Raw genomic sequence first — 16,728 nt, forward strand, 5'->3', positions numbered from 1 at the left:
TGACACGTCAGACACTGTGCTACATATTCAGCGATCTTTTTCTTCATACCACTCCACCAATAAGACTCTGGCAGATCTCCGTACATCTTTGTACTTCCAGGATGAACTATGTATAAAGATCTGTGAGCCCCTTCTAAGATGGTCTTCTTGATGTTAGCATAAGTAGGAACACATAATCTAGAATGGAACAACAAAGCCCCGTCATCTGCGATACTAAATTCCTCTCCCTAACCACTTTGTACTCTGACCATTACATCTGCTAATTCTGGATCATCTTTCTGAGCATCTTTAATCCTTTCCTATAGAGTAGGTTGCACTACTAAACTGGTGATACATACCTGAGGATCAGCCTCGACCAATTCAATGCCGAGTCTCTCTAGATCTATCTTGATCAGATACTAGATCTCCATAGCTACCAACGCTGATTCCACAGTCTTCCTACTCAACGCATCAACTACCAAATTTGCTTTCTCTGGGTGATAACTGATGGTACAATCAAAATCTTTAATAAGCTCTAACCACCTTCTCTATCTCATATTTAGTTCATTCTGGGTGAAAAAGTACTTTAACTCTTGTGGTTTGAGAAGATTTAGCTCGGCTCGCCATACAGGTAATGCCTCAAAATTTTCAATGCATATACCACTGCAGTCAATTCAATATCATGGGTAGGGTAGTTCTTTTCGTAATCTTTTAATTGCTTGGAAGCATATGCTACCACCTTGCTATGCTGCATCAGTACACAGCCAAGTCCTTTCAAGGATGCGTCACTATAAACAACATAACCTTCACCCCTTGATAAGATGATCAATACTGGTGTCATGATAAGTCTCTACTTCAATTCCTGAAAACTCTGCTCACAGCTGTCGTCCCACTCAAACCTGACATTCTTCCTAGTCACTCATGTCAAAGGCCCCGATAATGCTGAGAACCCCTCAACAAAACGACAATAATACCCATCTAGTCCCAAGAAACTCCTAATTTCCTGGACGTTCCTCGGTCTAGCCCAATTCACTACCGCCTCAATTTTACTAGGATCCATAGAAATACCATCTCCTGATATGACGTGCCCCAAAAACACAACCTTCTCAAGCCAAAATTCACATTTACTGAACTTGTCGTACAACTTCTTTTCCCTAAGCGTATGTAATACTTGCCTCAAATGCCTCTCATGCTCCTCGTAGCTCCTCGAATAGACCAGTACGTCATTAATAAAAACAACAACAAACTGGTTCAAGTATTGATGGAAGACTCTATTCATCAAGTTCATAAATATCGTAGGAGCATTCGTCAAACCAAATGACATAACAAGAAATTCATAATTCTCATACCTAGTCTTGAAGGCTGTCTTTGATAAATCTTCTGCTTTCACTTTCACCTGATGATAGTCTGATATGAGGTCAATCCTAGAATATACTCGTGCACCTTGGAGCTGATCAAACAAATCATCTATACGGATTAGAGGATACTTGTTCTTGATTGTCACTTTATTAATCTCTCTATAATCTATACACATCCTCATAGATCTGCCTTTCTTCTTCACAAATAATACTGGAGTTCCCCAAGGAGATACACTAGGTTGTATAAATCCCTTATCAAGAAAATCTTGTAACTGATTCTTTAATTATGCCAACTCTGCTGGTGCCATTCGGTAAGGTACTTTAGAAATCGGCGCTGTACCTGGAAACAGAGCAATAGAAAAATCTACCTCACAATCAGGTGGCAAGCCTGGTCATTCATTTGGAAAAACATTTGTAAATTCCTTTACTATAGGCGTGCTAGCGAGTTTCAATTCATTCCTTGTCATTTCCTTCACAAAGGTCACGAATCCCTGACAACCATTCTGCAGCAGTCTCCTTGCCTGAATAAATGAAACCATCTGAGGTGGGGATTGCACTCGTGACCTTATAAATCTAAATTCTGCCCTTCCTGGAGGTCTGAATATCACTTCTCGTGAATGACAATCTATACTGGAAAAATTAGCTGCTAGCCAATCCATGCCGAAGATTACATTGAACCCATGCATGTCTAACACTATCAGATCGGTAGACAAAATTTTCCCTTGAATATCAAATGGGCAATCTCGGAGTACCTTACTACACCTCACTGCTAACCTGATCGGTGTAGACACTAACAATTCGGTATTTAACAACTACGTTTTAGCCCCACACAATTTAACACACCCCACAGATACAAACGAGTGCGTGGCTCTTGAATCAAACAATGTAATAACTTTAAAAGAAAGCATGCTAACCATACTTATCACCATGTCGCCTGCTGTTTCAGCATCACTCGGTGTCAAAGCGAAGACTCTGGCCAGAGCTATATTCCTCTGCTAGCCTCAACGTGGTGCCTGATAACCTCCCTGGTACGGTCTGGGAGCCGGAGCAATGTCTGGTGGTGTAGGGCAATCTCGCACCAGATGTCCCTGTCTATCGTAGCGATAGCAGACAACTCTCCCTACTCGACACTCTCTCTAGTGTCTCCTCCCACAAGCCTAACCGACAGGAGGATTCTGCATTGTATGAACCTCATGATCCCCAGTCTTCTGCCTCCGTCCTCTGCCGTAATTTCCTCTCCTCCACTGACTCGGCCTATGACTCTACTGGTAGCCTGAAGATGCATATCTCTTCTTCTGTCCCTACTCCTCTGCATCCATACGCTCACCAACCTCTGCCAAGGCTGCTCTGTCGACTAGCTCAGCAAAGTCCTGAATCTTTAGCACTACCACCTGCTTGAATATACCTTTCCTCAATCCTCTTTCAAACTGTCTCGCCTTTTTCACCTCATAAGGAACGATATACGGATCGAAGTGAGAGAGTTCTATAAACAGCGCCGCATACTGCTGGACCAACAACTATCCCTACGTTAGACTCAGGAACTCTTCCATTTTAGCCTCCATGACAGTAGCTAGAAAATACTTGACAAAGAATAACTCTTTAAACCGGTCCCATGTCATGGTTATCAACATCATCCTCTGCTACTCCAAAAATCTCATAGCAGTCCACCACCTCTTAGCCTCTCCTATCAGTTTATAGGTGGTGAAGAGGACCCTCTGTTCCTCCATACATTGTAGCACTGCCAACACTTTCTCAATCTCCCACATCCAATTCTCGGCAGCTGTATGATCAACCCCTCCTGAAAATGCCAGAGGATTCATCTTAGTAAATTTCTCTATAGTGCACCCATGGCCTACAGATGGACCTCCCTGCTCCCTAAAGCTCCTAGCGATCTCAATCATAAGCTGCTGAGCCACGTTGCGTAGTACTGCATCAGAATCGGTCTCGGCTGCACTCGAGGGCTCTGCTCCATCATTGCCACTCGCATAGGTGCTACCTCCTCCTGGATCCATCCCAAAAAAAAAAATAAACGTAACTTAGGAACCCTATACTTATAGCTATACACACCTAACATAGGTCCGCCATCATATCTTCTTTAATTCATTCCTATTTCCATTCCTACCTTCTAGGAACATAACTTGACAATAATTTACTATGGTTTTCCTGAAATCATCACCCCAGGAAAAACACAGAAACCACCACAAAATTTCTACCTCTAGACTGTAGAACAAAACCTTAAATCATTTTCCTACACTCTGGTATCGTTTCCGCTGCACTCTAAAGACTACAGAACCTAGCAACCTAGGCTCTAATACCAAACTATAACGACCTGCTTATTTTACCATTTTTCTTATTTTACCATTTTTTATTCTCTTAATAATAATAATAATAATTGACATAATAAACCCAGCAGATCATAATCAACATGAACCCGTAGGTATCAGGGATACATCAGAGATACAATATGGAGGCCTAAGCAGTAGGAAACATAAAACTATATACATCTCATAATACCATTCATCACAATGCCAGAGTTACTACATTCATCATATACAACCCAAAATAGTAAAAAATTAGTCCTAGGGTTGTCGCCCAAAATCCCTCTAACCCTAGCAAATACTTACCCTTCAAATAGGGTAGAACTAATGAACTCTAGCACTGCGGAGCTTTATCCGCTCTCCTATCTGGGGCTCCTGAAATTTTCATATAATTCGGTGTAAGACACCTCTTAGTAAGGGAAATAAACAAATATCAGTGTGTGGCAACATGAGTTTTTTCGTGTTATACATAAAAATATATATAGACATATTTAGTAAAACTGTCTATATCATTTCTGGGGAATCATGTGTAATCATAGCATAACAGAACATACTGGCTTTCCATAACCATAACTCATCTCATATAATAGTAATACAAAAATCACCCTGGAAGGTTAGCTGGCTGGTGTCATGTCTTACCCCCACATGACTAGGTTGTGTGGCCTGAAGGTGGGACCTGACAATGGCTGGCCGACCACTACCAAGTCAAAACTACAATTTGTAAGTACGATAGGTCTACCAGACCTGGTCCGTACACCAGGGGCGCCAACTCTCTAATAAACCACATCGACTATCCATCCTCACGCTGCCCTGTATGACAGTGATAACACAATATTATGATGATCATGAACACATAGCTACGGTACCGTGCAAGTGCAAAGCTAAACCAAGCCAACTAGGTTATGATAACATATAGCATATTTCAAATTGCGATATATTGCTATTTCATAATAATAATTGACAGTTCAATATCATCATATCACATTTCATATATAACATGAAAATCATCGGCCCGTACACCGACATTTCATATTTTATCAATCATGGCCCGTACGCCATATCACATATCAATAAGGAGCTCAGCTTGTACGCCAGCATATCATATAAATGGCTTAGCCCGTATGCCGGCATAACATGTAACAAGATCGGCCCGTACGCCGACATATCATGTGAGAACATCCTCGGCCCATACGCCGGTATATCATATAAAACTCTCCGTTCATACTTTGGTTATCATATTAAAATTCTTGGCACGTACGCCGGTTTCTCATATCACCGCCTCATATCCTAACAGCCTCCTCTCCCAGAAAACAGTAATTCATAATGAATTCTACTCATGCCATACAGAATGGGTATTATGTATATTCAGAACATATCGTCATTTACAGCAATATTTCCCAACATATGCATATATATATATATATATATATATATATATATATATATATTCCTAAAATCCAATTCTATAAAATTATACATATATTTTCATAAAACAACTAGCTTAGTTTATCCCCTTACCTGATTCCCTGCACCCGCAAGGTTTCTCGTTCAACACCTTGAAAATGATATTTCCTAGAACTAAATTTCAGTATTTCTTCGTATATAACATTTCCTATAATTATGGGAAAACCAAATTTTGAATAAAAAGCCTTACCTTAACTCAGGGATGAATCCCAAAGTAACTCCACGACAATCTACTCTGTTAGGTTTACAGAGAACTTTCCTAAGAGCGTCGCGGTGGCTTCAGATCGTCGAACGGGCGAGAATCTGGCCCGAGATCTTAGATAGAAGGTAGGAGGGATAGAATGAGGAGAGAGAAAAGTTAGATGTCTTATTAAAATAGTATGTTTTAGATTGTCATTATGGTTATCTCAACGTTACGTTCAAGCCACGTCACCTCATTGACGAGGGCAAGAAGACAATTCGTCGATGAACTCTCACCCCTCATCGATGAAATTCAGAATCACCAAAATACCCTCTCAGTATCTTCTCGTCGATGAGACACGTCCCTGTCGACGAGCCCCTCTTGTGCCCTCGTCGATGAATCTTCTGTGTTCGTCAACGAAGCTCTGTTAAGTACCTTGTTTAATTCCTTTTCCCCCCTTCTTTCATTATTTAAATACTATAATTTCTCTGGGTCACCACATTTATATCCCCATATTCTCCTTACCCATACCTACGTCCAATTTTTTCTCAACCTTTTTGTCTACCTCCCTAAAACTTCTATGGGTGATCACGACTTGGGTTTGCTCATGATATGTCGAATGGCTGGAAACTTGATCACTTTCTACCCCTTGTTGTCCTTTTGGGTTGATGAGGGACTGACTTGACAACTTCTCCTTCTCCCGCCTACTCAAGGATATAGCTAGTTGGCCCATGTGGCCTTAAGTTTCACTATGTACTGCGAGTGGAAATGGAGCAATTGCCAATTAATTTGATGATCAACCTTAATGCCCTTAAGGGCCTTTAGTACTATCTCTTGGAAAGAATTATATTAGGGTTGAAGAGGAGATGGATGTTGATATGATGAAGGTCTAGGGGCAAATACGGGAGGATTTTGGGCATTTTGGTATGGCCATGGAGGTGGAGCGGCGGGTGATATATGAGGTCTTTGTGCTTGAAAACCCGGAGCTTGTGGGTTCCAGGAGAAGTTATGTAGAGGCCTAAAGAATTATTGCAATTAAATAAAAAAAGGACGGAGAGAAAAGGAAATTTCAAAGGGGGGACTTAGCAGGGTCTCATCGATGAGCGTAGAGCGTTCGTCGATGAGCAGTCTTCTTAGGCACGTCAATGGGGACACGTGTCTCATTGATGAGAACTTACCGAGAGGGCTGATTTCAGGGCCTGAAATTCATCGATAAGGGTTATGTGTTCATCGACGAACCTCCTTCTTGGACTCGTCGATGAGGTTTTTTGGCTCGTCGACGAGGCCACGTGGAGAACACTCTATAAATATGCCAAATTCGGGATTTTGCGAGAAAAATCATTTTCTTCTAATTTTCTCTCTCTAAGATGACTCCTCTACCTTCTCTCTAGATTTTTGGCTCTGTTTCTCCTTGATTTGACGATCATAAGCTACCATGGTGATCCTGGGGAGATTCTCTACAACCTAACTGGAGCAGAATGTTGATTTGAGAAGTTTTGGCACCATCCCAATTTTAGGGTAAGTAGATTATTTTGGCATTTCCAGTATTACCAGGTTTATCTGAGCCAGATTTTGTATTGTATGAGAATATACTAGTGTTTTGTGGAGTAAAATTAGGGTGTTATGATTTCAAGGTTAGGGTGTTTTTGGGACCCTGCAGGCATAGGTTGAGGACCCCAACAGATATTTTTGCAGGAGTCCAGGTAAATTGTAGTTTAGGAAATTACGAGTAAGCAGGTTCAAGAAATATGAGTGTGATGATTCTTTGGGAAATTCAGTGTTTTACTTGGAAATTTGTAAATATGTAATTGCAGGATTTTGAGATTGGTACGTCAAGGGCATGAGGGTTGAATTGGAGGCAAGCCTCCCAGTCAAATAGGTAATGGAAATATGTTATGCCAATTGATTTAGAAATACTTACCAGTAAATTATGATATATGATTATGAGCTTTTTCAGAGTAAGTAAATTATATAGTTTTACAGATTTCAGTATATGTGTTTTATTTAATTAATTGTGTGGCATGAGAAATTATCAGTATAGTATAGAATTTATACAACTTTCATGTTATTAGAATTTATGTAATTTTACATAGTTAAAATATTCAGTTTTTACAATACCAAGATTATACAGTTTATATAGAAAGCATAATATGCAACATTGGCTAGAATTATGATTTATACGGATAATGATTTTTACAGCTTATACAGAAATATGAAATTTGGTTTCAGTACACCATGATATTCAGATTACAAAACCATAACATTCAGATATATCAGTTTATTCAGATAAGTTATTACAGCGTTATGGTTCTTTCAGTTAAATAGAATCATGGTTAATCAATAATATATGAATATTAGTTAAATAAATATATGCATATAGTATCATACCCTAATGGACCAGATCAGCTTTCAAAGCACAATACCGTTGCTATTTCAGTTCAGAGTGCAACCACATATCTCAAATAGTATGTGGATATTCAACAGTTGATCGTGCCTTTGTTGTGAACAGGCTCCACGTTAGTTAGGGTTGAGGTGGCCGATCTGAGTATCAGAGTTCAGTTGACGACTTATCCTAGTCAACCAACCAGTATTAAGTCCCACCTACTAGCTGCACAACCTTGTCATGAGGGGTTAATTCATGACTTTCAGTTATCCATCCAGGGAAGTTTTCTTAGTTATTATTATATATCTAGATTTATAGAAACCATAGTCATACCTATAAATATTAAAAGTATGTTTAGAATATTTAAAAAACAGTTTATGTTACGCAACATAGGTGTGAGTTATACTGTGTATTATTTATATGTGTTTTCTCAGACTCAGTTGTTTATAGTACTTTTAAATAAGATATTACAGTTATGTAAACTTATCTGCCACACACTAGTAATAAAATATTTCATCTTACTGAGAGTTGTCTCATCCCAATAATTTATCACTTTTCAGGTGAACCAGATAGACGAGCAGATCAGGCTCGGAGGTAAGGGGAGGACTATAGTACTGCCCTGTCTGCAGGGTGAGTATTTTTGGTAAAGATGTATTTTTGAGTGGTCCCTAGGAGATGATATGGAAGATATTTTGGGAATGTTCATGCTGTATGTATATTTTGGGAATACTAAAATTCTAGTATTGTAATTGTGGATGTATGCCTTTTTGTTTACTGTTGCATAGGAAATTTTATGGATGTTCAGGCTTCCCGGTCCCCACTTGGATCGGGATGACGTTATAGATTTTATTCAGGGTATCAGAGTATTATGACTTTATGATATATATATATATATATATATATATATATATATATATATATAAATGGCATGAAAATCAGGTTGTTACAATTTGGTATCAGAGCTTAGGTTGTTAGGTTCTGTAGACTCTAAAGTGCAGCGGAAACAATACCAGAGTTTAGGAAAAAGGATTTGAGGTTTTGTTCTGCAGTCTGGAGGTAGGACTTCCATGGTGCTTTCTGTGTCTTTCCTAGGGTGACGATTTTAGGAAAGCCATAGTAAACTATTGCCGGGTTGTGTTTCTAAAGTGTAGGACTGAACCTTGAAATAAGATAAGGATGTCAGAATAGAGGGATAATATGAGATTTTGGTTAGATACGTAAATTATAAGGATAGGGTCCCTAAGTCATGTTTATTGTTTGTTTTTAGGATGGACCCTGGGGGTGGTAGTGCTCCTGCGAGCGGTAGTGAGGTGTAGGGCCCTCGAATGCAGGCGGAGCTGATTCAGATGCACTATTACGCATTGTAGCTCAGCAGGTTATGCCTGAGATTGTGCGGAGCTCTAGAGTATAGGAAGGCCCGATTACAAGCCTGGGTTGTACCATAGAAAAGTTTACAAAGATGGATCCTCTAGCATTTTTAGGAGGAGTTGATCCTGCAATTGCTAAAAATTGGATGCAGGAGATTGAGAAAATACTGACGGTGCTCCAGTACACTGATGAGCAGTAGGTCATGTATGCTACCTATAAATTGATCGGCGAGGCCGAGAGGTGGTGGACAACTATGGGGTTACTGGAGGAGCAGAGACCCATATCAGTGGCTATGACCTAGAGTCGGTTCAGAGAGATATCTTTGATAGATATTTTCCCACCATTGTTAAAGAGGCTAAAGTACAAGAGTTTCTGAATTTGTCCCAAGGACAGATGAAAATTCAGAGGTATGTTGCAAAATTCATCGAGTTGTTGCACTTTTGCCCTTATATTGTCCTAGATGAAGCTAAGAAGGCCAAGATGTTCAAGAGGGGTTTGAGATGGGACATTTATAAACAGGTGATAGTTCTTAAGGTGCAAGATTTCTCTGAATTAGTAGATAGGGCCACCATAGCAGAGGAAAGCAATCTGAGAGATATAGGAACATCGAGCCATAAGAAGAGGTCTATTCCCTCAGGTTTTCAGATTGGTTTTAGCCAGGGCCCTTAGAGAGGAGATTGATATTATGGAGGTCAGAGGTAGATGACAAGACATCGCGAGAATCAAGGTGTACAGACCTACCCTGTGTGTTAGATGTGTGGGAAGAAACATCTGGGAGAGTGCTGAGTACGGAAAGACGTTAGCTATCATTGTGGGATATGTTGCCTACATTAGGTTGGTTTCCAGGGATATGTTGCCTACATTAATGAGCTGCCAAAGGAAGAACTGAAATAGGCTGACATTTCAGTAGTTAGAGAATTTCCAGAAGTCTTTCTAGAGGAGTTGCTTGGCTTACCACCAGATCGGGAGATAGAATTTATGATTGATCTGCTTCTGGGGACGACACCAATATCTAAAGCGCCTTACAGAATGTCTCCAACTGAATTGCAAGAATTGAAAGACTAGCTACAAGAGTTGTTAGATAAAGGTTTTATCAGGCCCAACATGTTGCCCTAAGGAGCACCAGTCTTGTTCATGAAAAAGAAGGATGGGACCATGAGGATGTGTATTGTTTATAGAGAGATAAACAAAGTGACAATCAAGAATAAATACCCTCTTCCTAGAATCGACGATCTATTTGATCAACTCCAGGGGACCTAGGTTTATTCCAAGATTGACCTCCGATTAGGTTACCACTAGGTGAAAGTTAAAGCGGAGGACGTTTCAAAGACAGCTCTCAGGACCAGGTATAGGCATTATGAGTTTCTAGTTATGCCATTTGGTTTGACTAATGCACTGGCGACATTCATGGACCTGATGAATTAGGTGTTCCACCAGTATCTAGACCAGTTTGTTGTAGTTTTTATAGATGATATACTGGTTTACTTGAAGATTTTTGGGGAGCACGAGCATTATTTGAGGCTAGTGTTGCAGCTATTGAGAGAAAGAAAGTTGTACGCAAAATTCAAGAAATGTGAATTATGGCTGAGGCAGGTCACCTGGGCATGTGATCTTTAGAGACGGCATCATATTAGTTGATCCAAGCAAGATAGAAGCAGTAGTGAATTGGGTGAGACCGGGAAACGTTCAGGAGGTTAGGAGTTTTCTTGGTTTAGTAGGGTACTACAGGCGTTTTGTAGATGACTTTTCCAGATTATCAGATCCCTTGACACCGCTCATGACGAAGAATGCGAGGTTTGAGTGGTCCAATGAGTGCGAGCAGAGCTTCCAGGTGTTGAAGCAATGACTGGTGATTGCTCTGGTATTAGCTATTCCATCAGGAGAGAATGAATTTTTCATATATAGTGATGTGTCCCAGAGGGGACTTGGGTGCGTGTTGATGTAGCATGAGAGAGTTATTGCTTATGCATCTAGGCAAATTAAAGAATACGAGAAGAACTATACTGTGCATGATTTAGAATTAGTTATGGTGGTATATGCTCTCAAGATCTGGAGGCATTATCTATATGGAGGAAAATATGAAATCTTCACGGACCACAAAAGTTTGAAGTATTTCTTCACCTAGATAGAGTTGAATGTGAGGCAGTGGAGGTGGCTAGAGCTCATTAAAGATTATGACTGCACTATTAGCTACCATCCAAGGAAGGAAAATGTGGTGGCTGATGCATTGAACCGGAAATTAGTGGGGGCAGAGTTGTCAGCAGTGGAGATTCAGCATCCGATCTAGATGGACCTAGAGAGACTCGGGGTAGAGATAGTAGAGGGTGATCACCATGCATTTATTGCCAATCTGATGTTGCAACCTACTCTACAGGAGAGAATTAAAGCCGGCCAGAGGAATGATGCAGATTTAGTAGAGCTGATAGAGAAAGTAAAGGACTGACAGGGGAAAGAGTTCAGTATTTCAGATGACGAGGCTTTGAGGTTCTGTACCAGGCTGTGCGTTCTTGTAGATGCCGAGATTAGGAGAACGGTCTTAGAAGAGGCTCATAGATCCCTTTATACTGTGCATCCGAGTAGCACGAAAATGTATAGGGATTTACAGGAATCCTTTTGGTGGAGCAGTATGAAGAGGGAGATTGCTAGATTCGTGAAGTAGTGCTTTACGTGCCAGCAGATAAAGACTAAGCACCATAGACCGGTGGGGGCAATTATGTGATGCCCTGCGGGTTCTTACAAGTTATAACCACTTTATATCCCTGAGTGGAAATGGGATCACGTCTTCATGGACTTTGCAATAGGGCTACCGCCAGCGCGGTAGGGACAAAAGCTATTTGGGTGGTCATCGATCAACTGATGAAGACCACTCACTTCATCCCTATCAAAGTCAACTATTCTATGGACATGTTAGTAGAGTTGTACATTCAAGAGATAGTTTGCTCCCATGGTGTGCCGGTATCCATAGTCTCAAACCGTGACCCCCGATTTACGTCACCATTTTGGAAGAGCTTTTAGGAGGCTATGAGGTCACGGTTATCATTCAGCACAACTTTTCATCCTCAGATAGATGGACAGATAGAGAGGATGATTCAGATACTTGAGGATATGCTGCGAGCTTGTGTGTTGGATTTCAGGGGTAGTTGGACCCAGTATATGCCACTAGTTGAGTTTTCCTATAATAATAGCTATTAGGCCAGCATCGGCATGACACCTTACAAGACGTTGTATGGTAGGAGGTGTCGTTCACTTTTGTACTAAAATGAAATGGGTGAGAGGTGAGTTCTGGGATTAGAGTTGGTGCAGCAGGCGTATGATAAAGTCTGACTAATTAAAGATAGAATCAGTGCAGCTCAGACTCGGCAGAAAAGTTACATAGATACTCACCACTGGGAGTTAGAGTTTGACGTGGGAGATTGGGTATTTTTGAAGGTAGCTTCACTGAGAGGAGTTATAAGATTTAGAAAGAAGAGTTAACTGAGCCCTAGGTACATTGGCCCATTCGAAATACTTGAGAGGGTGGGGTTAGTTGCCTACAAGCTAGCTCTACCACCAGCCCTATCTAGAATACACGACATATTTCATGTTTCCATGTGGAGGAAATACGTCTCAGACCCTTCCCACGTGATCAGTTATGCAGAGATAGAGCTCATAGATTCACTGCCATATGAGGAGACACTAGTGTAAATCTTAGACAGAAAGGAAAAGGAATTGCGCACCAAGAAAATTCAGTTTGTGAAAGTCTTGTGGAGGAATTATGCCATAGAGGAAGATAGTGTTTTGGTTTTGGGAGAATTTTATTTTATGAGTATATTTGTAATATCCCAAAACCGTATATGTAACCATAGTAGTCCTCCGCCATAAGTGAAGGTAATTAATAAAATAAGTAGCCCATTTTTCTCAAAGGATGGTGCATAGTACAAATGGCAAATTTTGAGGATGAAATTTTATAAAGATGGGAGAATGTAGAGATCTGAAGAATTATTACAATTAAATATTAAAAGAAAGGAAAGAAAATGAAATTTCAAAGGGGGGACTCAGAAGGGTCTCATCGACGAGCGCAGAGTGTTCGTCGATGAGTAGTCTTCTTGGGCATGTCGACGGGACACGTGTCTCGTCGACAAGAACTTACCGAGAGGGCTGATTTCAAGGCCTAAAATTAGTTGAAGAAGGTTATGTGTTCGTCAACGAACCTCCTTCTTGGACTTGTCGATGAGGTGTCATGGCTCGTCAACGAGGCCACGTGGACAGCACTCGATAAATATGTCAAATTCGGGATTTTGTAAGAAAAATCATTTTCTCTTCAAATTTTATCTCTCTAAAATGGCTCCTCAATCTTCTCTCTAGATTTTTGGCTTCGTTTCTCCCTGGTTCGACAATCAAAAGCTAACTCGGTGATCTTGGAGAGATTCACTACAACCTAGTCAGAGTAGAATGTTGATTTGAGAAGTTTTGGCACCATCCCAATTTCAAGGTAAGTAGATTATTTTGGTATTTCCAGTATTACCAGGTTTATTTGAGCCCATATTTTGTGTTGTATGAGAATATATAGGTGTTTTGTGGAGTAAAATTAGGGTGTTATGATTTTAGGGTTAGGGTGCTTTTGGGACCCTGCAGGCATGGGTTGAGGACCCCAGCGGATATTTTTTCAGGAACCTAAGTAAATTATAGTTTACGAAATTACGAGTAAGTAGGTTCAGGAAATACGAGTGTGATGATTTTCTTTGAAATTTAGTGTTTTACTGTAAAATTTGTATATATGTAATTACAGGATTTTGAGGTTGTATGTCGAGAGCGTGAGGGTTGAATTGGAGGCAAGCCTCCCAGTCAGATAGGTATGGGAAATTTGCTATGCCAATTGATTTAGAAATACTTACCAGTAAATTATGATATATGATTATGGGTGTTTTCAAAGTAAGTAAATTACATAGTTTTACAGGTTTCAATATATGTGTTTTATTTAATTAATTGTGTGGCATGAGAAATTATCAATATAATATAGAATTTATACAACTTTCATGTTATTAGAATTTATGCAATTTTACATAGTTAAAATATTCAATTTTCACAATACCATGATTATATAGTTTATATAGAAAGCATGATATGCAATATTAGCCAGAATTATGATTTATACAAATTATGATTTTTACAACTTATATAGAAATATGAAATTCAGTTTTAGTACACCATGATATTCAGATTACAGAACCATAACATTCAGAAATACCAGTTTATTCAGATCAGTTATTACAGCGTTATGGTTAGTTCAGTTAAATGAAATCATGGTTAATCAGTAATATAGAAATATTAGTTATATATATATATAGTATCAGACCTTGATGGACCAGATTAGTTTTCAGAGCATGATACCATTGCTATTTCAGTTCAGAGTACAACCACATATCTCAAATAGTATGTGGATTTTCAGTAGTCGACCGTGCTTTGTTATGGATAGGCTCCCTGTCAGTTAGGATTGAGGTGGCCGATCGGACTATCAGAGTTCAGTTGACTTATCCTGATCGGCCAACCAGTGTTAAGTCCCGCCTACGGGCCGCACAACCTTGTCATGAGGGGTTAATTCACGACTTTCAATTATTTATCCAGGGAAGTTTTCTTAGTTATTATTATATATATAGATTTATAGAAACCACTGTCATACCTATAAATATTAAAAGTATGTATGAATATAATATTTAGAAAATAGCTTATGTTAAGCAACATAGGTGTGAGTTATACTGTGTATTATTTATACGTGCTTTCTCAGACTCAGTTGTTTACAATACTTTTAAATTAGATATTACAATTATGCAAACTCATCTGTCACACACTAGTAATAGCATATTTTGTCTTACTCAGAGTTGTCTTATCCCAGTAATTTATCACTTTTCAAGTGAACTAGATAGACGAGCGGGTCAGGCTCAGAGGTAGGGGGACTACAGTACTGCCTTGTCTGTAGGGTGAGTATTTTTGGTAAATATGTATTTTTGAATGGTCCCTAGGATATGAGATGGAAGATATTTTGGGAATGTTCATGTTGTATGTATATTTTGGGAATACTGATATTCTGGTATTGTAATTGTGGATGTATGCCTTTTTGTTTACTGCTGCATAGGAAATTTTATGGATGTTTAGGCTTCCCAATCCCCACTTGGATCAGGATGATGTTATAGGTTTTATTTAGGGTATCAGAGTAGTATAACTTTATGATCTATATATATATATATATATATATATATATATATATATATATAAATAGCATGAAAATCATGTCGTTAAAAGTTAGGATGTTGATTCCACCGAGAAATGTGCGTATTTGAATGTGGGTCATTAGATGACCTACAGTACCAATTATGGGTAGCCTTAACTTCCTCTTGCACAAACTCAGGCTGGAAAGGCGTATGGGGTAATTGTAGTAAGTGTGTGAAGGATTAGAAAAAATGGCACACACCTATGCAAATGCTACTGGCTACAGTTGCTGTCCTAAAGACAAGAATTGGTCTAATTTATAAACTATTGTGTGCAGTGTGGGTGCTAGGTCATGGCCTATGGCTAGCTCATAGATTCTCTTAGATCTGTAAGTGGGAGGCTGAGATGGTCTATGAGCAGCAACTACATACTGCTGAGAATTTTCGGCGAGGTTCTCGAAAAGAACCCATGCTTTATTCTTGTGTTTGGTGAGAAAAGTACCTCCACAAGAAGCATCTACCATTGACCTATCTCATTCAACCAATCCTTTGTAGAAGGTCTGAACCAATTTCCACCCAAGGACCTGATAGTGTGGACATTTACGTAATAGGTCCCTAAAACACTCCTAGGTCTCAAAAAACAGTTCCTCATCCAACTGTGAGAAACTAATGATTGCCCTTCGTAGCTGGTTAGTCTTCCTAATTGGGAAGTACTTTTTCAAGAACTCATGTTGCATAGTGGCCCAGTTGGTCATTGAGTTCGGCTCTAAGGATGTTAGCCAATATTTGGTCTTATCCTTTAGAGAGAACGAGAAAAGCCTTAAGCGAAGGACATCATCATCAAAATTATGGATGTGGATGGAGGAACAAATCTCAAGAAATTCATCTAGATGCTTAAAAGGATTTCATTTGAATTCCCAAAAAAATAGGGAAGTATTGAGATGATAGAAGTCTTTATCTCGAATAGCGCTACTTGGACATCTGGGAACCGGATGCAAGACGGCGAGGTGTATGTATTGGATGCAAAGTAGTCCCTAAGAGGCCTAAGACGTTGCTCATCCACCACAAGTTGGCGGGGAGCTTGGGGTTTTGGGGATTTGGATGATGGGAGCCTGGTTGTAGTCAGCTATTACTTTTGGTTTGAACGACTCAGCACACTCAGGATTTGAGGTGAGTTTCCTAAGGGACCTATAGGATCTCTCAATCTCAGGGTCTATAGGCACCAACTCTGGATCCAATGGATGCAAACGTAACATACAAACTTATAGCACATAGAATCAAGACTTCAATATATATATATATATATATAAGGAAAAACAAAGAAAAACAAAGCAATAATACGCTAAACTTTGGCTAATAACCGTGACCTAGTCCTCGGCAACGGCGCTAAAATTTGGTAGGCTCGCCAAGGCTTGAGTCCTTAACTACCAAAAATAATATTTATGACCTAACTAATCCCAAATTCTGTTGAAAGTGGGGAAATTCTGGTATC

This window comes from Malania oleifera, chromosome 10 (assembly GCF_029873635.1).
Source record: "Malania oleifera isolate guangnan ecotype guangnan chromosome 10, ASM2987363v1, whole genome shotgun sequence".
Lineage (NCBI taxonomy): Eukaryota > Viridiplantae > Streptophyta > Magnoliopsida > Santalales > Ximeniaceae > Malania > Malania oleifera.